The sequence below is a fragment of the Hypomesus nipponensis genome, chromosome 15 (assembly GCF_054491055.1).
Source record: "Hypomesus nipponensis isolate SF chromosome 15, ASM5449105v1, whole genome shotgun sequence".
NCBI lineage: Eukaryota > Metazoa > Chordata > Actinopteri > Osmeriformes > Osmeridae > Hypomesus > Hypomesus nipponensis.
The window spans coordinates 749,329-775,000 of record NC_140375.1 but is presented as its reverse complement, the minus strand read 5'-3'; the positions used below and the strand labels follow the sequence as shown (position 1 = coordinate 775,000).

The following is a 25,672-nucleotide window of genomic DNA, read 5'->3' as shown; positions in this document are numbered from 1 at the left end:
GGACTCGAACCCGTAATCTTCTGATCCAAAGTCAGACGCCTAATCCATTAGGCCAGGTGGTCTCTCCTTCCGGAATAAACCACAAACATTTTGAGAGAGCTTCTTTCCTTTTACGATGACACCATTTCTTAATTAGGCATCTTCAAAAGCTTGAGAGGAGTCCAAATGGATCATGTTCAGAGACAGGTACACGTTAATGTGGACAACCAGGAAGGTACTCTCAATCTATTCACCATAAGTCAGACGCCTTATCCATAACAACATGTTTTCACTTCTTGCTGACCGAACCACACACACTTTGAGACAGACTGTGTCCTACAACATGTGAACAACTTTTTTCCATCAAGCATTTTAGACAGCTTTGAGATGGCTTGTTTGGAAAAACCTTTTGGCTTTTCAACAGCAATAAAGATCTATCAAGTAACATCGAACTGATGACAACCACGAAGGGACTCGAACCCTTAATCTTCTGATCCGAAGTCAGACGCCTTATCCATTAGGCCACGTGGTCTCTCCTTCTGGAATAAACCACAAACATTTTGAGAGAGCTTCTTTCCTTTAACGATGACACCATTTCTTAATTAGGCATCTTCAACAGCTTGAGAGGAGTCCAAATGGATCATGTTCAGAGACAGGTACACGTTAATGTGGACAACCAGGGAGGTACTCTCAATCTATTCACCATAAGTCAGACGCCTTATCCATAACAACATGTTTTCCTTTCTTGCTGATCGAACCACAAACACTTTGAGACAGACTGTGTCCTACAACATGTGAGAAACTTTTTTCCATCAAGCATTTTAGACAGCTTTACTGGAGTCGCAATCCATCAAGTTCAGATAAACACTTTGAGATGGTTTGTTTCCAAAAACCTTTTGGCCTTTCAACCGCAATCAAGATCTATCAAGTAATATCACACTGATGACAACAACAAAGGGACTCGCACCCTTAATCTTCTGATCCGAAGTCAGACGCCTTATCCATTAGGCCACGTGGTCTCTTGTTCCAGAATAAACCACAAACATTTTGTGAGAAATTGTTTCCTATTACGATGACACCATTTCTTAATTAGGCATCTTCAACAGCTTGAGAGGAGTCAAAATGGATCATGTTCAGAGACAGGTACACGTTAATGTGGACAACCAGGAAGGTACTCTCAATCTTTTCACCATAAGTCAGACGCCTTATCCATAAAATGTTTTCACTTCTTGCTGATCGAACCACACACACTTTGAGACAGACTGTTTCCTACAACATGTGAATAACTTTTTTCCATCAAGCATTTTAGAAAGCTTTACTGGAGTCGCAATCTATCAAGTTCAGATAAACACTTTGAGATGGTTTGTTTCCAAAAACCTTTAGGCCTTTCAACCGCAATCAAGATCTATCAAGTAATATCACACTGATGACAACAACAAAGGGACTCGCACCCTTAATCTTCTGATCCGAAGTCAGACGCCTTATCCATTAGGCCACGTGGTCTCTTGTTCCAGAATAAACCACAAACATTTTGTGAGAAATTGTTTCCTATTACGATGACACCATTTCTTAATTAGGCATCTTCAACAGCTTGAGAGGAGTCAAAATGGATCATGTTCAGAGACAGGTACACGTTAATGTGGACAACCAGGAAGGTACTCTCAATCTTTTCACCATAAGTCAGACGCCTTATCCATAACAACATGTTTTCACTTCTTGCTGATCGAACCACACACACTTTGAGACAGACTGTTTCCTACAACATGTGAATAACTTTTTTCCATCAAGCATTTTAGACAGCTTTACTGGAGTCGCAATCTATCAAGTTCAGATAAACACTTTGAGATGGTTTGTTTCCAAAAACCTTTAGGCCTTTCAACCGCAATCAAGATCTATCAAGTAATATCACACTGATGACAACAACAAAGGGACTCGCACCCTTAATCTTCTGATCCGAAGTCAGACGCCTTATCCATTAGGCCACGTGGCCTCTTGTTCCAGAATAAACCACAAACATTTTGTGAGAAATTGTTTCCTATTACGATGACACCATTTCTTAATTAGGCATCTTCAACAGCTTGAGAGGAGTCAAAATGGATCATGTTCAGAGACAGGTACACGTTAATGTGGACAACCAGGAAGGTACTCTCAATCTTTTCACCATAAGTCAGACGCCTTATCCATAACAACATGTTTTCACTTCTTGCTGATCGAACCACACACACTTTGAGACAGACTGTTTCCTACAACATGTGAATAACTTTTTTCCATCAAGCATTTTAGACAGCTTTACTGGAGTCGCAATCTATCAAGTTCAGATAAACACTTTGAGATGGTTTGTTTCCAAAAACCTTTAGGCCTTTCAACCGCAATCAAGATCTATCAAGTAATATCACACTGATGACAACAACAAAGGGACTCGCACCCTTAATCTTCTGATCCGAAGTCAGACGCCTTATCCATTTGGCCACGTGGTCTCTTGTTCCAGAATAAACCACAAACATTTTGTGAGAAATTGTTTCCTATTACGATGACACCATTTCTTAATTAGGCATCTTCAACAGCTTGAGAGGAGTCAAAATGGATCATGTTCAAAGACAGGTAGACGTTGCAGTGGACAACCAGGAAGGAACTCTCAATCTTTTCACCATAAGTCAGACGCCTTATCCATAACAACATGTTTTCACTTCTTGCTGATCGAACCACACACACTTTGAGACAGACTGTTTCCTACAACATGTGAACAACTTTTTTCCATCAAGCATTTTAGACAGCTTTGAGATGGTTTGTTTGGAAAAACCTTTTGGCTTTTCAACAGCAATAAAGATCCATCAAGTAACATCGAACTGATGACAACCACGAAGGGACTCGAACCCGTAATCTTCTGATCCAAAGTCAGACGCCTTATCCATTAGGCCAGGTGGTCTCTCCTTCCGGAATAAACCACAAACATTTTGAGAGAGCTTCTTTCCTTTTACGATGACACCATTTCTTAATTAGGCATCTTCAAAAGCTTGAGAGGAGTCGAAATGGATCATGTTCAGAGACAGGTACACGTTAATGTGGACAACCAGGAAGGTACTCTCAATCTATTCACCATAAGTCAGACGCCTTATCCATAACAACATGTTTTCACTTCTTGCTGACCGAACCACACACACTTTGAGACAGACTGTGTCCTACAACATGTGAACAACTTTTTTCCATCAAGCATTTTAGACAGCTTTGAGATGGCTTGTTTGGAAAAACCTTTTGGCTTTTCAACAGCAATAAAGATCTATCAAGTAACATCGAACTGATGACAACCACGAAGGGACTCGAACCCTTAATCTTCTGATCCGAAGTCAGACGCCTTATCCATTAGGCCACGTGGTCTCTCCTTCTGGAATAAACCACAAACATTTTGAGAGAGCTTCTTTCCTTTTACGATGACACCATTTCTTAATTAGGCATCTTCAACAGCTTGAGAGGAGTCCAAATGGATCATGTTCAGAGACAGGTACACGTTAATGTGGACAACCAGGGAGGTACTCTCAATCTATTCACCATAAGTCAGACGCCTTATCCATAACAACATGTTTTCCTTTCTTGCTGATCGAACCACAAACACTTTGAGACAGACTGTGTCCTACAACATGTGAGAAACTTTTTTCCATCAAGCATTTTAGACAGCTTTACTGGAGTCGCAATCCATCAAGTTCAGATAAACACTTTGAGATGGTTTGTTTCCAAAAACCTTTTGGCCTTTCAACCGCAATCAAGATCTATCAAGTAATATCACACTGATGACAACAACAAAGGGACTCGCACCCTTAATCTTCTGATCCGAAGTCAGACGCCTTATCCATTAGGCCACGTGGTCTCTTGTTCCAGAATAAACCACAAACATTTTGTGAGAAATTGTTTCCTATTACGATGACACCATTTCTTAATTAGGCATCTTCAACAGCTTGAGAGGAGTCAAAATGGATCATGTTCAAAGACAGGTAGACGTTGCAGTGGACAACCAGGAAGGAACTCTCAATCTTTTCACCATAAGTCAGACGCCTTATCCATAACAACATGTTTTCACTTCTTGCTGATCGAACCACACACACTTTGAGACAGACTGTTTCCTACAACATGTGAACAACTTTTTTCCATCAAGCATTTTAGACAGCTTTGAGATGGTTTGTTTGGAAAAACCTTTTGGCTTTTCAACAGCAATAAAGATCCATCAAGTAACATCGAACTGATGACAACCACGAAGGGACTCGAACCCGTAATCTTCTGATCCAAAGTCAGACGCCTTATCCATTAGGCCAGGTGGTCTCTCCTTCCGGAATAAACCACAAACATTTTGAGAGAGCTTCTTTCCTTTTACGATGACACCATTTCTTAATTAGGCATCTTCAAAAGCTTGAGAGGAGTCCAAATGGATCATGTTCAGAGACAGGTACACGTTAATGTGGACAACCAGGAAGGTACTCTCAATCTATTCACCATAAGTCAGACGCCTTATCCATAACAACATGTTTTCACTTCTTGCTGACCGAACCACACACACTTTGAGACAGACTGTGTCCTACAACATGTGAACAACTTTTTTCCATCAAGCATTTTAGACAGCTTTGAGATGGCTTGTTTGGAAAAACCTTTTGGCTTTTCAACAGCAATAAAGATCTATCAAGTAACATCGAACTGATGACAACCACGAAGGGACTCGAACCCTTAATCTTCTGATCCGAAGTCAGACGCCTTATCCATTAGGCCACGTGGTCTCTCCTTCTGGAATAAACCACAAACATTTTGAGAGAGCTTCTTTCCTTTTACGATGACACCATTTCTTAATTAGGCATCTTCAACAGCTTGAGAGGAGTCCAAATGGATCATGTTCAGAGACAGGTACACGTTAATGTGGACAACCAGGGAGGTACTCTCAATCTATTCACCATAAGTCAGACGCCTTATCCATAACAACATGTTTTCCTTTCTTGCTGATCGAACCACAAACACTTTGAGACAGACTGTGTCCTACAACATGTGAGAAACTTTTTTCCATCAAGCATTTTAGACAGCTTTACTGGAGTCGCAATCCATCAAGTTCAGATAAACACTTTGAGATGGTTTGTTTCCAAAAACCTTTTGGCCTTTCAACCGCAATCAAGATCTATCAAGTAATATCACACTGATGACAACAACAAAGGGACTCGCACCCTTAATCTTCTGATCCGAAGTCAGACGCCTTATCCATTAGGCCACGTGGTCTCTTGTTCCAGAATAAACCACAAACATTTTGTGAGAAATTGTTTCCTATTACGATGACACCATTTCTTAATTAGGCATCTTCAACAGCTTGAGAGGAGTCAAAATGGATCATGTTCAGAGACAGGTACACGTTAATGTGGACAACCAGGAAGGTACTCTCAATCTTTTCACCATAAGTCAGACGCCTTATCCATAACAACATGTTTTCACTTCTTGCTGATCGAACCACACACACTTTGAGACAGACTGTTTCCTACAACATGTGAATAACTTTTTTCCATCAAGCATTTTAGACAGCTTTACTGGAGTCGCAATCTATCAAGTTCAGATAAACACTTTGAGATGGTTTGTTTCCAAAAACCTTTTGGCCTTTCAACCGCAATCAAGATCTATCAAGTAATATCACACTGATGACAACAACAAAGGGACTCGCACCCTTAATCTTCTGATCCGAAGTCAGACGCCTTATCCATTAGGCCACGTGGTCTCTTGTTCCAGAATAAACCACAAACATTTTGAGAGAGCTTGTTTCCTATTACGATGACACCATTTCTTAATTAGGCATCTTCAAAAGCTTGAGAGGAGTCCAAATGGATCATGTTCAGAGACAGGTACACGTTAATGTGGACAACCAGGAAGGTACTCTCAATCTTTTCACCATAAGTCAGACGCCTTATCCATAACAACATGTTTTCACTTCTTGCTGATCGAACCACACACACTTTGAGACAGACTGTTTCCTACAACATGTGAACAACTTTTTTCCATCAAGCATTTTAGACAGCTTTGAGATGGCTTGTTTGGAAAACCTTTTGGCTTTTCAACAGCAATAGAGATCTATCAAGTAACATCGAATTGATGACAACCACGAAGGGACTCGAACCCCTAATCTTCTGATCCGAAGTCAGACGCCTTATCCATTAGGCCACGTGGTCTCTCCTTCTGGACTAAACCACAAACATTTTGAGGGGAGCTTGTTTCCTATTACGATGACACCATTTCTTAATTAGGCATCTTCAACAGCTTGAGAGGAGTCCAAATGGATCATGTTCAGAGACAGGTACACGTTAATGTGGACAACCAGGAAGGTACTCTCAATCTATTCACCATAAGTCAGACGCCTTATCCATAACAACATGTTTTCACTTCTTGCTGATCGAACCACACACACTTTGAGACAGACTGTGTCCTACAACATGTGAACAACTTTTTTCCATCAAGCATTTTAGACAGCTTTACTGGAGTCGCAATCCATCAAGTTCAGATAAACACTTTGAGATGGTTTGTTTCCAAAAACCTTTTCGCCTTTCAACCGCAATCAAGATCTATCAAGTAATATCACACTGATGACAACCACAAAGGGACTCGCACCCTTAATCTTCTGATCCGAAGTCAGACGCCTTTTCCATTAGGCCACGTGGTCTCTTGTTCAAGAATAAACCACAAACATTTTGAGATAACTTTTTTCTTATTACGATTACACCATTTCTTAATTAGGCATCTTCAACAGCTTGAGAGGAGTCCAAATGGATCATGTTCAGAGACAGGTACACGTTAATGTGGACAACCAGGAAGGTACTCTCAATCTATTCACCATAAGTCAGACGCCTTATCCATAACAACATGTTTTCACTTCTTGCTGATCGAACCACACACACTTTGAGACAGACTGTGTCCTACAACATGTGAACAACTTTTTTCCATCAAGCATTTTAGACAGCTTTGAGATGGCTTGTTTTGAAAAACCTTTTGGCTTTTCAACAGCAATAAAGATCTATCAAGTAACATCGAACTGATGACAACCACGAAGGGACTCGAACCCTTAATCTTCTGATCCAAAGTCAGACGCCTTATCCATTAGGCCACTTGGTCTCTCCTTCTGGAATAAACCACAAACATTTTGAGAGAACTTGTTTCCTATTACGATGACACCATTTCTTAATTAGGCATCTTCAACAGCTTGAGAGGAGTCCAAATGGATCATGTTCAGAGACAGGTACACGTTAATGTGGACAACCAGGAAGGTACTCTCAATCTATTCACCATAAGTCAGACGCCTTATCCATAACAACATGTTTTCACTTCTTGCTGATCGAACCACACACACTTTGAGACAGACTGTGTCCTACAACATGTGAACAACTTTTTTCCATCAAGCATTTTAGACAGCTTTACTGGAGTCGCAATCCATCAAGTTCAGATAAACACTTTGAGATGGTTTGTTTCCAAAAACCTTTTGGCCTTTCAACCGCAATCAAGATCTATCAAGTAATATCACACTGATGACAACCACAAAGGGACTCGCACCCTTAATCTTCTGATCCGAAGTCAGACGCCTTATCCATTAGGCCACGTGGTCTCTTGTTCAAGAATAAACCACAAACATTTTGAGAGAACTTTTTTCTTATTACGATTACACCATTTCTTAATTAGGCATCTTCAACAGCTTGAGAGGAGTCCAAATGGATCATGTTCAGAGACAGGTACACGTTAATGTGGACAACCAGGAAGGTACTCTCAATCTATTCACCATAAGTCAGACGCCTTATCCATAACAACATGTTTTCACTTCTTGCTGATCGAACCACACACACTTTGAGACAGACTGTGTCCTACAACATGTGAACAACTTTTTTCCATCAAGCATTTTAGACAGCTTTGAGATGGCTTGTTTTGAAAAACCTTTTGGCTTTTCAACAGCAATAAAGATCTATCAAGTAACATCGAACTGATGACAACCACGAAGGGACTCGAACCCGTAATCTTCTGATCCAAAGTCAGACGCCTTATCCATTAGGCCAGGTGGTCTCTCCTTCCGGAATAAACCACAAACATTTTGAGAGAGCTTCTTTCCTTTTACGATGACACCATTTCTTAATTAGGCATCTTCAAAAGCTTGAGAGGAGTCCAAATGGATCATGTTCAGAGACAGGTACACGTTAATGTGGACAACCAGGAAGGTACTCTCAATCTATTCACCATAAGTCAGACGCCTTATCCATAACAACATGTTTTCACTTCTTGCTGACCGAACCACACACACTTTGAGACAGACTGTGTCCTACAACATGTGAACAACTTTTTTCCATCAAGCATTTTAGACAGCTTTGAGATGGCTTGTTTGGAAAAACCTTTTGGCTTTTCAACAGCAATAAAGATCTATCAAGTAACATCGAACTGATGACAACCACGAAGGGACTCGAACCCTTAATCTTCTGATCCGAAGTCAGACGCCTTATCCATTAGGCCACGTGGTCTCTCCTTCTGGAATAAACCACAAACATTTTGAGAGAGCTTCTTTCCTTTTACGATGACACCATTTCTTAATTAGGCATCTTCAACAGCTTGAGAGGAGTCCAAATGGATCATGTTCAGAGACAGGTACACGTTAATGTGGACAACCAGGGAGGTACTCTCAATCTATTCACCATAAGTCAGACGCCTTATCCATAACAACATGTTTTCCTTTCTTGCTGATCGAACCACAAACACTTTGAGACAGACTGTGTCCTACAACATGTGAGAAACTTTTTTCCATCAAGCATTTTAGACAGCTTTACTGGAGTCGCAATCCATCAAGTTCAGATAAACACTTTGAGATGGTTTGTTTCCAAAAACCTTTTGGCCTTTCAACCGCAATCAAGATCTATCAAGTAATATCACACTGATGACAACAACAAAGGGACTCGCACCCTTAATCTTCTGATCCGAAGTCAGACGCCTTATCCATTAGGCCACGTGGTCTCTTGTTCCAGAATAAACCACAAACATTTTGTGAGAAATTGTTTCCTATTACGATGACACCATTTCTTAATTAGGCATCTTCAACAGCTTGAGAGGAGTCAAAATGGATCATGTTCAGAGACAGGTACACGTTAATGTGGACAACCAGGAAGGTACTCTCAATCTTTTCACCATAAGTCAGACGCCTTATCCATAACAACATGTTTTCACTTCTTGCTGATCGAACCACACACACTTTGAGACAGACTGTTTCCTACAACATGTGAATAACTTTTTTCCATCAAGCATTTTAGACAGCTTTACTGGAGTCGCAATCTATCAAGTTCAGATAAACACTTTGAGATGGTTTGTTTCCAAAAACCTTTTGGCCTTTCAACCGCAATCAAGATCTATCAAGTAATATCACACTGATGACAACAACAAAGGGACTCGCACCCTTAATCTTCTGATCCGAAGTCAGACGCCTTATCCATTAGGCCACGTGGTCTCTTGTTCCAGAATAAACCACAAACATTTTGAGAGAGCTTGTTTCCTATTACGATGACACCATTTCTTAATTAGGCATCTTCAAAAGCTTGAGAGGAGTCCAAATGGATCATGTTCAGAGACAGGTACACGTTAATGTGGACAACCAGGAAGGTACTCTCAATCTTTTCACCATAAGTCAGACGCCTTATCCATAACAACATGTTTTCACTTCTTGCTGATCGAACCACACACACTTTGAGACAGACTGTTTCCTACAACATGTGAACAACTTTTTTCCATCAAGCATTTTAGACAGCTTTGAGATGGCTTGTTTGGAAAACCTTTTGGCTTTTCAACAGCAATAGAGATCTATCAAGTAACATCGAATTGATGACAACCACGAAGGGACTCGAACCCCTAATCTTCTGATCCGAAGTCAGACGCCTTATCCATTAGGCCACGTGGTCTCTCCTTCTGGACTAAACCACAAACATTTTGAGGGGAGCTTGTTTCCTATTACGATGACACCATTTCTTAATTAGGCATCTTCAACAGCTTGAGAGGAGTCCAAATGGATCATGTTCAGAGACAGGTACACGTTAATGTGGACAACCAGGAAGGTACTCTCAATCTATTCACCATAAGTCAGACGCCTTATCCATAACAACATGTTTTCACTTCTTGCTGATCGAACCACACACACTTTGAGACAGACTGTGTCCTACAACATGTGAACAACTTTTTTCCATCAAGCATTTTAGACAGCTTTACTGGAGTCGCAATCCATCAAGTTCAGATAAACACTTTGAGATGGTTTGTTTCCAAAAACCTTTTCGCCTTTCAACCGCAATCAAGATCTATCAAGTAATATCACACTGATGACAACCACAAAGGGACTCGCACCCTTAATCTTCTGATCCGAAGTCAGACGCCTTTTCCATTAGGCCACGTGGTCTCTTGTTCAAGAATAAACCACAAACATTTTGAGATAACTTTTTTCTTATTACGATTACACCATTTCTTAATTAGGCATCTTCAACAGCTTGAGAGGAGTCCAAATGGATCATGTTCAGAGACAGGTACACGTTAATGTGGACAACCAGGAAGGTACTCTCAATCTATTCACCATAAGTCAGACGCCTTATCCATAACAACATGTTTTCACTTCTTGCTGATCGAACCACACACACTTTGAGACAGACTGTGTCCTACAACATGTGAACAACTTTTTTCCATCAAGCATTTTAGACAGCTTTGAGATGGCTTGTTTTGAAAAACCTTTTGGCTTTTCAACAGCAATAAAGATCTATCAAGTAACATCGAACTGATGACAACCACGAAGGGACTCGAACCCTTAATCTTCTGATCCAAAGTCAGACGCCTTATCCATTAGGCCACTTGGTCTCTCCTTCTGGAATAAACCACAAACATTTTGAGAGAACTTGTTTCCTATTACGATGACACCATTTCTTAATTAGGCATCTTCAACAGCTTGAGAGGAGTCCAAATGGATCATGTTCAGAGACAGGTACACGTTAATGTGGAAAACCAGGAAGGTACTCTCAATCTATTCACCATAAGTCAGACGCCTTATCCATAACAACATGTTTTCACTTCTTGCTGATCGAACCACACACACTTTGAGACAGACTGTGTCCTACAACATGTGAACAACTTTTTTCCATCAAGCATTTTAGACAGCTTTACTGGAGTCGCAATCCATCAAGTTCAGATAAACACTTTGAGATGGTTTGTTTCCAAAAACCTTTTGGCCTTTCAACCGCAATCAAGATCTATCAAGTAATATCACACTGATGACAACCACAAAGGGACTCGCACCCTTAATCTTCTGATCCGAAGTCAGACGCCTTATCCATTAGGCCACGTGGTCTCTTGTTCAAGAATAAACCACAAACATTTTGAGAGAACTTTTTTCTTATTACGATTACACCATTTCTTAATTAGGCATCTTCAACAGCTTGAGAGGAGTCCAAATGGATCATGTTCAGAGACAGGTACACGTTAATGTGGACAACCAGGAAGGTACTCTCAATCTATTCACCATAAGTCAGACGCCTTATCCATAACAACATGTTTTCACTTCTTGCTGATCGAACCACACACACTTTGAGACAGACTGTGTCCTACAACATGTGAACAACTTTTTTCCATCAAGCATTTTAGACAGCTTTGAGATGGCTTGTTTTGAAAAACCTTTTGGCTTTTCAACAGCAATAAAGATCTATCAAGTAACATCGAACTGATGACAACCACGAAGGGACTCGAACCCTTAATCTTCTGATCCAAAGTCAGACGCCTTATCCATTAGGCCACTTGGTCTCTCCTTCTGGAATAAACCACAAACATTTTGAGAGAACTTGTTTCCTATTACGATGACACCATTTCTTAATTAGGCATCTTCAACAGCTTGAGAGGAGTCCAAATGGATCATGTTCAGAGACAGGTACACGTTAATGTGGACAACCAGGAAGGTACTCTCAATCTTTTCACCATAAGTCAGACGCCTTATCCATAACAACATGTTTTCACTTCTTGCTGATCGAACCACACACACTTTGAGACAGACTGTTTCCTACAACATGTGAACAACTTTTTTCCATCAAGCATTTTAGACAGCTTTACTGGAGTCGCAATCCATCAAGTTCAAATAAACACTTTGAGATGGTTTGTTTCCAAAAACCTTTTGGCCTTTCAACTGCAATCAAGATCTATCACACTGATGACAACCACGAAGTGACTCGAACCCTTAATCTTCTGATCCGAAGTCAGACGCCTTATCCATTAGGCCACGTGGTCTCTTGTTCCGGAATAAACCACAAACATTTTGAGAGAGCTTGTTTCCTATTACGATGACACCATTTCTTAATTAGGCATCTTCAACAACTTGAGAGGAGTCAAAATGGATCATGTTCAGAGACAGGTACACGTTGCTGTGGAAAACCAGGAAGGAACTCTCAATCTTTTCACCATAAGTCAGACGCCTTATCCATAACAACATGTTTTCACTTCTTGCAGATTGAACCGCACACACTTTGAAACAGACTGTGTCCTACAACATGTGAACAACTTTTTTCCATCAAGCTTTTTAGACAGCTTTACTGGAGTCGCAATCCATCAAGTTCAAATAAACACTTTGAGATGGTTTGTTTCCAAAAACCTTTTGGCCTTTCAACTGCAATCAAGATCTATCACACTGACGACAACCACGAAGGGACTCAAACCCTTAATCTTCTGATCCGAAGTTAGACGCCTTATCCATTAGGTCACTTGGTCTCTTGTTCCGGAATAAACCACAAACATTTTGAGAGAAATTGTTTCCTTTTACGATGACACCATTTCTTAATTAGGCATCTTCAACAGCTTGAGAGGAGTCAAAATTGATCATGTTCAGAGACAGGTACACGTTGCTGTGGACAACCAGGAAGGTTCCTTTCAATCTTTTCACCATAAGTCAGACGCCTTATCCATAACAACATATTTTCACTTCTTGCTGATCGAACCACACACACTTTGAGACAGACTGTGTCCTACAACATGTGAACAACTTTTTTCCATCAAGCATTTTAGACAGCTTTACAGGAGTCGCAATCCATCAAGTTTAGATAAACACTTTGAGATGGTTTGTTTCCAAAAACCTTTTGGCCTTTCAACTGCAATCAAGATCTATCACACTGACGACAACCACGAAGGGACTCGAACCCTTAATCTTCTGATCCGAAGTTAGACGCCTTATCCATTAGGCCACTTGGTCTCTTGTTCCGGAATAAACCACAAACATTTTGAGAGAGCTTGTTTCCTTTTACGATAACACCATTTCTTAATTAGGCATCTTCAACAGCTTGAGAGGAGTCAAAATTGATCATGTTCAGAGACAGGTACACGTTGCTGTGGACAACCAGGAAGGTTCCTTTCAATCTTTTCACCATAAGTCAGACGCCTTATCCATAACAACATGTTTTCACTTCTTGCTGATCGAACCACACACACTTTGAGACAGACTGTGTCCTACAACATGTGAACAACTTTTTTCCATCAAGCATTTTAGACAGCTTTACTGGAATCGCAATCCATCAAGTTCAGATAAACACTTTGAGATGGTTTGTTTCCAAAAACCTTTTGGCCTTTCAACCGCAATCAAGATCTATCAAGTAATATCACACTGATGACAACCACGAAGGGACTCGAACCCTTAATCTTCTGATCCGAAGTCAGACACCTTATCCATTAAGCCACGTGGTCTCTTGTTCCAGAACAAACCACAAACATTTTGAGAGAAATTGTTTCCTATTACGATGACACCATTTCTTAATTAGGCATCTTCAACAGCTTGGGAGGAGTCAAAATGGATCATGTTCAAAGACAGGTGCACGTTTCTGTGGACAACCAGGAAGGTACTCTCAATCTTTTCACCATAAGTCAGACACCTTATCCATAACAACATGTTTTCACTTCTTGCTGATCGAACCACACACACTTTGAGACAGACTGTTTCCTACAACATGTGAACAACTTTTTTCCATCAAGCATTTTAGACAGCTTTGAGATGGCTTGTTTCGAAAAACCTTTTGGCTTTTCAACAGCATTAAATATCTATCAAGTAATATCAAACTGATGACAACCACGAAGAGACTCTAACTCTTAATCTTATGATCCGAAGTCAGACACCTTATTCATTAGGCCACGTGGTCTCTTGTTCCAGTATAAACCACAAACATTTTGAGAGAAATTGTTTCCTATTACGATGACACCATTTCTTAATTAGGCATCTTCAACAGCTTGAGAGGAGTCAAAATTGATCATGTTCAGAGACAGGTACACGTTGCTGTGGACGAAGGAACTCTCAATCTTCTCAACATAAGTCAGACGCCTTATCCATAACAACATGTTTTCACGTCTTGCTGATCGAACCACACACACTTTGAGACAGACTGTGTCCTACAACATGTGAACAACTTTTTTCCATCAAGCATTTTAGACAGCTTTGAGATGGCATGTTTCGAAAAACCTTTTGGCTTTTCAACAGCAATAAAGATCTATTAAGTAATATCAAACTGATGACAACCACGAAGGGACTCGAACCCTTAATCTTCTGTTCCAAAGTCAGACGCCTTATCCATTAGGCCACGTGGTCTCTTGTTCCAAAATAAACCACAAACAGTTTGAGAGATATTGTTTCCTATTACGATGACACCATTTCTTAATTGGGCATCTTCAACAGCTTGAGAGGAGTCAAAATTGATCATGTTCAGAGACAGGTACACGTTGCTGTGGACGAAGGAACTCTCAAACTTCTCAACATAAGTCAGACGCCTTATCCATAACAACATGTTTTCACTTCTTGCTGATCGAACCACACACACTTTGAGACAGACTGTGTCCTACAACATGTGAACAACTTTTTTCCATCAAGCATTTTAGACAGCTTTACTGGAGTCGCAATCCATCAAGTTCAGATAAACACTGAGATGGTTTGTTTCCAAAAACCTTTTGGCCTTTCAACTGCAATCAAGATATATCACACTGATGACAACCACGAAGGGACTCGAACCCTTAAACTTCTGATCCGAAGTCAGACGCCTTATCCATTAGGCCACGTGGTCTCTTGTTCCAAAATAAACCACAAACAGTTTGAGAGAAATTGTTTCCTATTACGATGACACCATTTCTTAATTGGGCATCTTCAACAGCTTGAGAGGAGTCAAAATTGATCATGTTCAGAGACAGGTACACGTTAATTTGGACAACCAGGAAGGTTCCTTTCAATCTTTTCACCATAAGTCAGACGCCTTATCCATAACAACATGTTTTCACTTCTTGCTGATCGAACCACACACACTTTGAGACAGACTGTGTCCTACAACATGTGAACAACTTTTTTCCATCAAGCATTTTAGACAGCTTTACAGGAGTCGCAATCCATCAAGTTTAGATAAACACTTTGAGATGGTTTGTTTCCAAAAACCTTTTGGCCTTTCAACTGCAATCAAGATCTATCACAGTGACGACAACCACGAAGGGACTCGAACCCTTAATCTTCTGATCCGAAGTTAGACGCCTTATCCATTAGGCCACTTGGTCTCTTGTTCCGGAATAAACCACAAACATTTTGAGAGAGCTTGTTTCCTTTTACGATGACACCATTTCTTAATTAGGCATCTTCAACAGCTTGAGAGGAGTCAAAATGGATCATGTTCAGAGACAGGTACACGTTAATGTTGACAACCAGGAAGGTACTCTCAATCTTTTCACCATAAGTCAGACGCCTTATCCATAACAACATGTTTTCACTTCTTGCTGATCGAACCACACACACTTTGAGACAGACTGTTTCCTACAACATGTGAACAACTTTTTTCCATCAAGCATTTTAGACAGCTTTGAGATGGCTTGTTTCGAAAAACCTTTTGGCTTTTCAACAGCATTAAATATCTATCAAGTAATATCAAACTGATGACAACCACGAAGAGACTCGAACTCTTAATCTTATGATCCGAAGTCAGACACCTTATCCATTAGGCCACGTGGTCTCTTGTTCCAGGATAAACCACAAACATTTTGAGAGAAATTGTTTCCTATTACGATGACACCATTTCTTAATTAGGCATCTTCAACAGCTTGAGAGGAGTCAAAATTGATCATGTTCAGAGACAGGTACACGTTGCTGTGGACGAAGGAACTCTCAAACTTCTCAACATAAGTCAGACGCCTTATCCATAACAACATGTTTTCACTTCTTGCTGATCGAACCACACACACTTTGAGACAGACTGTGTCCTACAACATGTGAACAACTTTTTTCCATCAAGCATTTTAGACAGCTTTGAGATGGCATGTTTCGAAAAACCTTTTGGCTTTTCAACAGCAATAAAGATCTATAAAGTAATATCAAACTGATGACAACCACAAAGGGACTCGAACCCTTAATCTTCTTTTCCAAAGTCAGACGCCTTATCCATTAGGCCACGTGGTCTCTTGTTCCAAAATAAACCACAAACAGTTTGAGAGAAATTGTTTCCTATTACGATGACACCATTTCTTAATTGGGCATCTTCAACAGCTTGAGAGGAGTCAAAATTGATCATGTTCAGAGACAGGTACACGTTAATTTGGACAACCAGGAAGGTTCCTTTCAATCTTTTCACCATAAGTCAGACGCCTTATCCATAACAACATGTTTTCACTTCTTGCTGATCGAACCACACACACTTTGAGACAGACTGTGTCCTACAACATGTGAACAACTTTTTTCCATCAAGCATTTTAGACAGCTTTACTGGAGTCGCAATCCATCAAGTTCAGATAAACACTGAGATGGTTTGTTTCCAAAAACCTTTTGGCCTTTCAACTGCAATCAAGATATATCACACTGATGACAACCACGAAGGGACTCGAACCCTTAAACTTCTGATCCGAAGTCAGACGCCTTATCCATTAGGCCACTTGGTCTCTTGTTCCAAAATAAACCACAAACATTTTGAGGGAAATTGTTTCCTATTACGATGACACCATTTCGTAATTAGGCATCTTCAACAGCTTGAGAGGAGTCAAAATGGATCATGTTCAGAGACAGGTACACGTTGCTGTGGACAACCAGGAAGGTACTCTCAATCTTTTCACCATAAGTCAGACGCCTTATCCATAACAACATGTTTTCACTTCTTGCTGATCGAACCACACACACTTTGAGACAGACTGTGTACTACAACATGTGAACAACTTTTTTCCATCAAGCATTTTAGACAGCTTTACTGGAGTCGCAATCCATCAAGTTCAGATAAACACTTTGAGATGGTTTGTTTCCAAAAACCTTTTGGCCTTTCAACTGCAATCAAGATCTATCACACTGATGACAACCACGAAGGGACTCGAACCCTTAATCTTCTGATCCGAAGTCAGACGCCTTATCCATCATGTTCAGAGACAGGTACACGTTGCTGTGGAAAACCAGGAAGGAACTCTCAATATTTTCACCATAAGTCAGACGCCTTATCCATAACAACATGTTTTTACTTCTTGCTGATCGAACCACACACACTTTGAGACAGACTGTGTACTACAACATGTGAACAACTTTTTTCCATCAAGCATTTTAGACAGCTTTACTGGAGTCGCAATCCATCAAGTTCAGATAAACACTTTGAGATGGTTTGTTTCCAAAAACCTTTTGGCCTTTCAACTGCAATCAAGATCTATCACACTGACGACAACCACGAAGGGACTCGAACCCTTAATTTTCTGATCCGAAGTTAGACGCCTTATCCATTAGGCCACGTGGTCTCTTGTTCCGGAATAAACCACAAACATTTTGAGAGAGCTTGTTTCCTTTTACGATGACACCATTTCTTAATTAGGCATCTTCAACAGCTTGAGAGGAGTCAAAATTGATCATGTTCAGAGACAGGTACACGTTGCTGTGGACAACCAGGAAGGTTGCTTTCAATCTTTTCACCATAAGTCAGACGCCTTATCCATAACAACATATTTTCACTTCTTGCTGATCGAACCACACACACTTTGAGACAGACTGTGTCCTACAACATGTAAACAACTTTTTTCCATCAAGCATTTTAGACAGCTTTACAGGAGTCGCAATCCATCAAGTTTAGATAAACACTTTGAGATGGTTTGTTTCCAAAAACCTTTTGGCCTTTCAACTGCAATCAAGATCTATCACACTGACGACAACCACGAAGGGACTCGAACCCTTAATCTTCTGATCCGAAGTTAGACGCCTTATCCATTAGGCCACTTGGTCTCTTGTTCCGGAATAAACCACAAACATTTTGAGAGAGCTTGTTTCCTTTTACGATGACACCATTTCTTAATTAGGCATCTTCAACAGCTTGAGAGGAGTCAAAATGGATCATGTTCAGAGACAGGTACACGTTGCTGTGGACAACCAGGAAGGTTCCTTTCAATCTTTTCACCATAAGTCAGACGCCTTATCCATAACAACATGTTTTCACTTCTTGCTGATCGAACCACACACACTTTGAGACAGACTGTGTCCTACAACATGTGAACAACTTTTTTCCATCAAGCATTTTAGACAGCTTTACTGGAATCGCAATCCATCAAGTTCAGATAAACACTTTGAGATGGTTTGTTTCCAAAAACCTTTTGGCCTTTCAACCGCAATCAAGATCTATCAAGTAATATCACACTAATGACAACCACGAAGGGACTCGAACCCTTAATCTTCTGATCCGAAGTCAGACACCTTATCCATTAAGCCACGTGGTCTCTTGATCCAGAACAAACCACAAACATTTTGAGAGAAATTGTTTCCTATTACGATGACACCATTTCTTAATTAGGCATCTTCAACAGCTTGGGAGGAGTCAAAATGGATCATGTTCAAAGACAGGTGCACGTTGCTGTGGACAACCAGGAAGGTACTCTCAATCTTTTCACCATAAGTCAGACGCCTTATCCATAACAACATGTTTTCACTTCTTGCTGATCGAACCACACACACTTTGAGACAGACTGTTTCCTACAACATGTGAACAACTTTTTTCCATCAAGCATTTTAGACAGCTTTGAGATGGCTTGTTTCGAAAAACCTTTTGGCTTTTCAACAGCATTAAATATCTATCAAGTAATATCAAACTGATGACAACCACGAAGAGACTCGAACTCTTAATCTTATGATCCGAAGTCAGACACCTTATCCATTAGGCCACGTGGTCTCTTCTTCCAGTATAAACCACAAACATTTTGAGAGAAATTGTTTCCTATTACGATGACACCATTTCTTAATTAGGCATTTTCAACAGCTTGAGAGGAGTCAAAATTGATCATGTTCAGAGACAGGTACACATTGCTGTGGACAACCAGGAAGGAACTCTCAATCTTTTCACCATAAGTCAGACGCCTTATCCATTTTTTTTTCATCTTGTATTAATGTTTTTACACTTCACAAATTTTCAAGCACAGACATTGTCAGTATGTTTTAGCATACATACACACAACACAATACCCCCACAAACCCAAACAGTTCCCATCACAGGTCCAATAATATCAGCACACTTTAACCCACTAATATTCCTTAGGCGGGTGCCATCTCAGCAATTCCATCCGCTCCTTCTCCTTCCGCCTTTTAGCGCACCGTAGATGGGCAACTTGCATTGCCCTTGTCAACGCCTCCGATTCCCCCTCTCTCCTCCACCAACTTCTTACGTTGCTTCACCACGCCCTTCCCGGCTCCCGCCGGCCTCCTCGCCCTCTGCGCCCTCCGTGCTCGCTCTCTTCGCTCTCCTTTCCACCTCCCGCCTGCTCCATGTCGCTGCCTGATTCCAGCTCATCCTCCCCGTCATTTTCGTCCCGTCCGACCCCGCAGCCGTCTTCCAGAGCCACCACCTCACCACCAACACCTCCATCGTGCGCAGGTTCCCCGCCACACTCCACTTCCTCCTCTACAATGGTCTCTCCCTCTCCGACCTCCTCCACCATCCGACCCTCCTCCTTTTCCTCGCCAGCCGTCCCACCAAAGCCTTCATCGCGCGCAGGTTCCCTGCCCTGCTCCACGTCCTCCACTGTTTCGCTCTCTCCCTCTCCGACCTCCTCCACCATCCGAACTTCCTCCTCATCGCCAGCCGATTCCTCTCCTTTCTCCTCATCCAGTGCCGTTGACTGCGTGTCTTCTCCCCTCTCGCTGCCTACTCCGTCCGCCTCCTCCGCGCTGTGCTGGACACACTCCCTCGCATAGTGCCCAGCCTTGCCACACCTAAAACACTTAAAATCTGGGCAGTCCTTAGAAATGTGCCCTGCCTTAATACACAGCCGACATACACGCACCTGCCGGTCGTGGATAACGCGGAAATACTCTGTGCCTCTCAAAGTCTCAAACTTTGTCGAATAGGGGAGAGACCGTACCTGCTCCGTGAATCGTACTTTTAAAAAGTGAGTCCCATCCACAACCTCGGTTTCAGGCCACACTTGACGTTTAACAGCCGATATGGCCTGTATACCCCATTCCTCAAGTTTTGCCAGTATATGTCCATCCTCCAAATATACTGGCAGGTTCAAAAAAGACACCACCGTTTCGTTACTCACGACATTGCTTGCATGCACCAGTGCTCCTTTTATCTGATGCTGTCCAGTAGTTTCTCCTTTGCTCCTTCCTCCTTCATGGTAATCTCGTATTTCCTGGGCCCCTTCACCCTGCAGCCCAACACCAGTCCACACTCCTTCTTCACACCCCTCAATAAGTCCATCGTAGAAACATTCTCCGTACCTTCAACAACCACTGTTAATTCTTTGCAACGGCGTGAAACGACCAGTCGTATTTGGCCCACGGGATAAGTCGTTTTTCCTCACTCTAAATTCAAGGGGATGTCAAGAAAGCAATTAAACGGGAGCTACGAGTCTTCCAAAATTCCAACGTCCACCGCTGAGCAAGGGGGAATTAGCTCAAATGTTAGAATGTGCGCTTAGCATGCGAGAAGTAGTGGAATCGATGCCCGCATTCTCCAATGCAATTCGGCTTGTTTGTTGTTCAGTGGCTCGGCGAGTTCAAAAGACAGGTTTGTACAATACGTCCAGTGTCGCAATCCTCTCTGACCAGTCAGTGGTCTGCGGTGTTTTGGCGTGACCTTTTTGAAAATGACCCATTGACCACTTCCTTGAGTAAACGGTATTTTGCAAACACCACGGGTTTACCAAAAGCTTTAATCAAACCAGGGACCTTAAAACCCTCAGCCTAACTCTCTACCAACTGAGCTATTTGGGCAGGCATTCCAAACCCAGTCAGTAGCATTCCAAAGCCTTGCCACAGACTATATAAAGCAATGGAAAATATCTCCAAAAAAGGGTTGGTTGGCCCGTATGGGGATTGAACCCACGACCTTGGCGTTATTAGCACCACGCTCTGACCAACTGAGCTAACGCGCCTAGGAGACACTCTCTCCCTTCGCGAAAACGCGCTGTCCTAGGCGCCACCTCGTGTCGGCGTGAAACGACCGGTCGTAATTGGCCCACGGGGTAAGTCGTTTTTCCTCACTCTCAATTCAAGGGGATGTCAAGAAAGCAATTAAACGGGAGCTATGAGTCTTCCAAGACTCCAACGTCCACTGCTGAGCAAGGGGGAATTAGCTCAAATGTCGGCGTGCTCGCTTAGCATGCGAGACGTAGTGGGATCGATGCCCGCATTCTCCAATGCAATTCGGCTTGTTTGTGGCTCGGCGAGTTCAAAAGACAGGATTGTACAATACGTCCAGTGTCGCAATCCTCTCTGACTGGTCTCGGTGTTTTGGCGTGACCTTTTTGAAAATGACCCATTGACCACTTCCTTGAGTAGACGGTATTTTGCAAACACCACGGGTTTACCAAAAGCTTTAATCAAACCAGGGACCTTAAAACCCTCAGCCTAACTCTCTACCAACTGAGCTATTTGGGCAGGCATTCCAAACCCAGTCAGTAGCATTCCAAAGCCTTGCCACAGACTATATAAAGCAATGGAAAAGATCTCCAAAAAAGGGCTGGTTGGCCCGTATGGGGATTGAGCCCACGACCTTGGCGTTATTAGCACCACGCTCTGACTAACTGAGCTAACGGGCCGGAGACACTCTATCGATTCGCGAAAACTCGGTGTCCTAGGCGCCACCTCGTGTCGGCGTGAAACGACCGGTCGTATTTGGCCAACGGGGTAAGTCGTTTTTCCTCGATCTCAATTCAAGGGGATGTCAAGAAAGCAATTAAACGGGAGCTACGAGTCTTCCAAGACTCCAATGTCCACTGCTGAGCAAGGGGGAATTAGCTCAAATGTCGGCGTGCTCGCTTAGCATGCGAGACGTAGTGGGATAGATGCCCGCATTCTCCAATGCAATTCGGCTTGTTTGTTGTTCAGTGGCTCGGCGAGTTCAAAAGACAGGTTTGTACAATACATCCAGTGTCGCAATCCTCTCTGACCAGTCAGTGGTCTGCGGTGTTTTAGCTTTACCTTTTTGAAAATGACCCATTGACCACTTCCTTGAGTAGACGGTATTTTGCAAACACCACGGGTTTACCAAAAGCTGGAATCAAACCGGAGACCTTGAAAACCTCAGCCTAACTCTCTACCAACTGAGCTATTTGGGCAGGAATTCCCAACCTAGTCAGTAGCATTCCAAAGCCTTGCCACAGACTATATAAAGCAATGGAAAAGATCTCTAAAAAAAGGCTGATTGGCTCGTATGGGGATCAAACCCACGACCTTGGCATTATTAGCACCACGCTCTGACCAACTGAGCTAACGGGCCGGAGACACTCACTCTGCTCGCGAAAACGCGGTGTCCTAGGCGCCACCTCGTGTCGGCGTGAAACGACCGGTCGTATTTGGCCCACGGGGTAAGTCGTTTTTCCTCACTCTCAATTCAAGGGGATGTCAAGAAAGCAATTAAACGGGAGCTATGAGTCTTCCAAGACTCCAACGTCCACTGCTGAGCAAGGGGGAATTAGCTCAAATGTCGGCGTGCTCGCTTAGCATGCGAGACGTAGTGGGATCGATGCCCGCATTCTCCAATGCAATTCAGCTTGTTTGTGGCTCGGCGAGTTCAAAAGACAGGATTGTACAATACGTCCAGTGTCGCAATCCTCTCTGACTGGTCTCTGTGTTTTGGCGTGACCTTTTTGAAAATGACCCATTGACCACTTCCTTGAGTAGACGGTATTTTGCAAACACCACGGGTTTACCAAAAGCTTTAATCAAACCAGGGACCTTAAAACCCTCAGCCTAACTCTCTACCAACTGAGCTATTTGGGCAGGCATTCCAAACCCAGTCAGTAGCATTCCAAAGCCTTGCCACAGACTATATAAAGCAATGGAAAATATCTCCAAAAAAGGGCTGGTTGGCCCATATGGGGATTGAACCCACGACCTTGGCGTTATTAGCACCACGCTCTGACCAACTGAGCTAACGCGCCTAGGAGACACTCTCTCCCTTTGCGAAAACGCGCTGTCCTAGGCGCCACCTCGTGTCGGCGTGAAACGACCGGTCGTATTTGGCCCACGGGGTAAGTCGTTTTTCCTCACTCTCAATTCAAGGGGATGTCAAGAAAGCAATTAAACGGGAGCTATGAGTCTTCCAAGACTCCAACGTCCACTGCTGAGCAAGGGGGAATTAGCTCAAATGTCGGCGTGCTCGCTTAGCATGCGAGACGTAGTGGGATCGATGCCTGCATTCTCCAATGCAATTCGGCTTGTTTGTTGTTCAGTGGCTCGGCGAGTTCAAAAGACCGGTTTGTACAATACGTCCAGTGTCGCAATCCTCTCTGACTGGTCTCGGTGTTTTTGCGTGACCTTTTTGAAAATGACCCAATGACCACTTCCTTGAGTAAACGGTATTTTGCAAACACCACAGGTTTACCAAAAGCTGGAATCAAACCAGAGACCTTGAAACCCTCAGCCTAACTCTACCAACTGAGCTATTTGGGCAGGAATTCCAAACCTAGTCAGTAGCATTCCAAAACCTTGCCACAGACTATATAAAGCAATGGAAAACACCTCCAAAAAAGGGCTGGTAGGCCCGCATGGGGATCGAACCCACGACCTTGGCATTGTTAGTACCACGCTCTGACCAACTGAGCTAACAGGCCTGAGACACTCTCTCCTGCCGCGAAAACGCGGTCTCCTAGGCGCCACCTCGTGTCGGCGTGAAACGACCGGTCGTAATTGGCCCACGGGGTAAGTCGTTTTTCCTCACTCTCAATTCAAGGGGATGTCAAGAAAGCAATTAAACGGGAGCTACGAGTCTTCCAAGACTCCAACGTCCACTGCTGAGCAAGGGGGAATTAGCTCAAATGTCGGCGTGCTCGCTTAGCATGCGAGACGTAGTGGGATCGATGCCTGCATTCTCCAATGCAATTCGGCTTGTTTGTTGTTCAGTGGCTCGGCGAGTTCAAAAGACCGGTTTGTACAATACGTCCAGTGTCGCAATCCTCTCTGACTGGTCTCGGTGTTTTTGCGTGACCTTTTTGAAAATGACCCAATGACCACTTCCTTGAGTAAACGGTATTTTGCAAACACCACAGGTTTACCAAAAGCTGGAATCAAACCAGAGACCTTGAAACCCTCAGCCTAACTCTACCAACTGAGCTATTTGGGCAGGAATTCCAAACCTAGTCAGTAGCATTCCAAAACCTTGCCACAGACTATATAAAGCAATGGAAAACACCTCCAAAAAAGGGCTGGTAGGCCCGCATGGGGATCGAACCCACGACCTTGGCATTGTTAGTACCACGCTCTGACCAACTGAGCTAACAGGCCTGAGACACTCTCTCCTGCCGCGAAAACGCGGTCTCCTAGGCGCCACCTCGTGTCGGCGTGAAACGACCGGTCGTAATTGGCCCACGGGGTAAGTCGTTTTTCCTCACTCTCAATTCAAGGGGATGTCAAGAAAGCAATTAAACGGGAGCTACGAGTCTTCCAAGACTCCAACGTCCACTGCTGAGCAAGGGGGAATTAGCTCAAATGTCGGCGTGCTCGCTTAGCATGCGAGACGTAGTGGGATCGATGCCCGCATTCTCCAATGCAATTCGGCTTGTTTGTGGCTCGGCGAGTTCAAAAGACAGGTTTGTACAATACGTCCAGTGTCGCAATCCTCTCTGACTGGTCTCTGTGTTTTGGCGTGACCTTTTTGAAAATGACCACTTCCTTGAGTAGACGGTATTTTGCAAACACCACGGGTTTACCAAAAGCTTTAATCAAACCAGGGACCTTAAAACCCTCAGCCTAACTCTCTACCAACTGAGCTATTTGGGCAGGTATTCCAAACCCAGTCAGTAGCATTCCAAAGCCTTGCCACAGACTATATAAAGCAATGGAAAAGATCTCCAAAAAAGGGCTGGTTGGCCCGTATGGGGATCGAACCCACGACCTTGGCGTTATTAGCACCACGCTCTGACCAACTGAGCTAACGGGCCAGAGACACTCTATCCATTCGCGAAAACGCGGTGTCCTAGGCGCCACCTCGTGTCGGCGTGAAACGACCGGTCGTATTTGGCCCACGGGGTAAGTCGTTTTTCCTCACTCTCAATTCAAGGGGATGTCAAGAAAGCAATTAAACGGGAGCTATGAGTCTTCCAAGACTCCAACGTCCACTGCTGAGCAAGGGGGAATTAGCTCAAATGTCGGCGTGCTCGCTTAGCATGCGAGACGTAGTGGGATCGATGCCCGCATTCTCCAATGCAATTCGGCTTGTTTGTTGTTCAGTGCCTCGGCGAGTTCAAAAGA

The 25,672-nt window shown here is 42.8% G+C and overlaps 24 non-coding genes across 24 annotated transcripts; all 24 read right to left on the bottom strand.

The window, feature by feature from the left end:
- Nucleotides 1-438: 438 nt before the first annotated feature.
- Nucleotides 439-511, bottom strand: trnar-ucg (transfer RNA arginine (anticodon UCG)). The gene has a single exon. It is a non-coding gene; the product is annotated as a tRNA-Arg (tRNA).
- A 2,770-nt stretch (nt 512-3,281) lies between these two features.
- On the bottom strand, nt 3,282-3,354 carry trnar-ucg (transfer RNA arginine (anticodon UCG)). Its single transcript has one exon. It is a non-coding gene; the product is annotated as a tRNA-Arg (tRNA).
- A 1,312-nt stretch (nt 3,355-4,666) lies between these two features.
- On the bottom strand, nt 4,667-4,739 carry trnar-ucg (transfer RNA arginine (anticodon UCG)). The gene has a single exon. It is a non-coding gene; the product is annotated as a tRNA-Arg (tRNA).
- A 1,349-nt stretch (nt 4,740-6,088) lies between these two features.
- Nucleotides 6,089-6,161, bottom strand: trnar-ucg (transfer RNA arginine (anticodon UCG)). Its single transcript has one exon. It is a non-coding gene; the product is annotated as a tRNA-Arg (tRNA).
- An 864-nt stretch (nt 6,162-7,025) lies between these two features.
- trnaq-uug (transfer RNA glutamine (anticodon UUG)) lies at nt 7,026-7,098 on the bottom strand. Its single transcript has one exon. It is a non-coding gene; the product is annotated as a tRNA-Gln (tRNA).
- Nucleotides 7,099-8,410: 1,312 nt separating this feature from the next.
- Nucleotides 8,411-8,483, bottom strand: trnar-ucg (transfer RNA arginine (anticodon UCG)). Its single transcript has one exon. It is a non-coding gene; the product is annotated as a tRNA-Arg (tRNA).
- Nucleotides 8,484-9,832: 1,349 nt separating this feature from the next.
- Nucleotides 9,833-9,905, bottom strand: trnar-ucg (transfer RNA arginine (anticodon UCG)). Its single transcript has one exon. It is a non-coding gene; the product is annotated as a tRNA-Arg (tRNA).
- Nucleotides 9,906-10,769: 864 nt separating this feature from the next.
- On the bottom strand, nt 10,770-10,842 carry trnaq-uug (transfer RNA glutamine (anticodon UUG)). Its single transcript has one exon. It is a non-coding gene; the product is annotated as a tRNA-Gln (tRNA).
- An 863-nt stretch (nt 10,843-11,705) lies between these two features.
- trnaq-uug (transfer RNA glutamine (anticodon UUG)) lies at nt 11,706-11,778 on the bottom strand. Its single transcript has one exon. It is a non-coding gene; the product is annotated as a tRNA-Gln (tRNA).
- Nucleotides 11,779-12,182: 404 nt separating this feature from the next.
- On the bottom strand, nt 12,183-12,255 carry trnar-ucg (transfer RNA arginine (anticodon UCG)). Its single transcript has one exon. It is a non-coding gene; the product is annotated as a tRNA-Arg (tRNA).
- Nucleotides 12,256-13,625: 1,370 nt separating this feature from the next.
- trnar-ucg (transfer RNA arginine (anticodon UCG)) lies at nt 13,626-13,698 on the bottom strand. Its single transcript has one exon. It is a non-coding gene; the product is annotated as a tRNA-Arg (tRNA).
- An 819-nt stretch (nt 13,699-14,517) lies between these two features.
- On the bottom strand, nt 14,518-14,590 carry trnaq-uug (transfer RNA glutamine (anticodon UUG)). Its single transcript has one exon. It is a non-coding gene; the product is annotated as a tRNA-Gln (tRNA).
- A 396-nt stretch (nt 14,591-14,986) lies between these two features.
- trnar-ucg (transfer RNA arginine (anticodon UCG)) lies at nt 14,987-15,059 on the bottom strand. The gene has a single exon. It is a non-coding gene; the product is annotated as a tRNA-Arg (tRNA).
- Nucleotides 15,060-15,913: 854 nt separating this feature from the next.
- Nucleotides 15,914-15,986, bottom strand: trnar-ucg (transfer RNA arginine (anticodon UCG)). Its single transcript has one exon. It is a non-coding gene; the product is annotated as a tRNA-Arg (tRNA).
- An 846-nt stretch (nt 15,987-16,832) lies between these two features.
- On the bottom strand, nt 16,833-16,905 carry trnar-ucg (transfer RNA arginine (anticodon UCG)). The gene has a single exon. It is a non-coding gene; the product is annotated as a tRNA-Arg (tRNA).
- A 1,724-nt stretch (nt 16,906-18,629) lies between these two features.
- trnar-ucg (transfer RNA arginine (anticodon UCG)) lies at nt 18,630-18,702 on the bottom strand. Its single transcript has one exon. It is a non-coding gene; the product is annotated as a tRNA-Arg (tRNA).
- Nucleotides 18,703-19,078: 376 nt separating this feature from the next.
- trnar-ucg (transfer RNA arginine (anticodon UCG)) lies at nt 19,079-19,151 on the bottom strand. The gene has a single exon. It is a non-coding gene; the product is annotated as a tRNA-Arg (tRNA).
- A 2,129-nt stretch (nt 19,152-21,280) lies between these two features.
- trnai-aau (transfer RNA isoleucine (anticodon AAU)) lies at nt 21,281-21,354 on the bottom strand. Its single transcript has one exon. It is a non-coding gene; the product is annotated as a tRNA-Ile (tRNA).
- Nucleotides 21,355-21,946: 592 nt separating this feature from the next.
- Nucleotides 21,947-22,020, bottom strand: trnai-aau (transfer RNA isoleucine (anticodon AAU)). The gene has a single exon. It is a non-coding gene; the product is annotated as a tRNA-Ile (tRNA).
- A 606-nt stretch (nt 22,021-22,626) lies between these two features.
- Nucleotides 22,627-22,700, bottom strand: trnai-aau (transfer RNA isoleucine (anticodon AAU)). Its single transcript has one exon. It is a non-coding gene; the product is annotated as a tRNA-Ile (tRNA).
- A 590-nt stretch (nt 22,701-23,290) lies between these two features.
- On the bottom strand, nt 23,291-23,364 carry trnai-aau (transfer RNA isoleucine (anticodon AAU)). The gene has a single exon. It is a non-coding gene; the product is annotated as a tRNA-Ile (tRNA).
- A 598-nt stretch (nt 23,365-23,962) lies between these two features.
- trnav-aac (transfer RNA valine (anticodon AAC)) lies at nt 23,963-24,036 on the bottom strand. The gene has a single exon. It is a non-coding gene; the product is annotated as a tRNA-Val (tRNA).
- Nucleotides 24,037-24,632: 596 nt separating this feature from the next.
- On the bottom strand, nt 24,633-24,706 carry trnav-aac (transfer RNA valine (anticodon AAC)). Its single transcript has one exon. It is a non-coding gene; the product is annotated as a tRNA-Val (tRNA).
- A 582-nt stretch (nt 24,707-25,288) lies between these two features.
- Nucleotides 25,289-25,362, bottom strand: trnai-aau (transfer RNA isoleucine (anticodon AAU)). The gene has a single exon. It is a non-coding gene; the product is annotated as a tRNA-Ile (tRNA).
- Between the last annotated feature and the right edge of the window lie 310 nt (nt 25,363-25,672).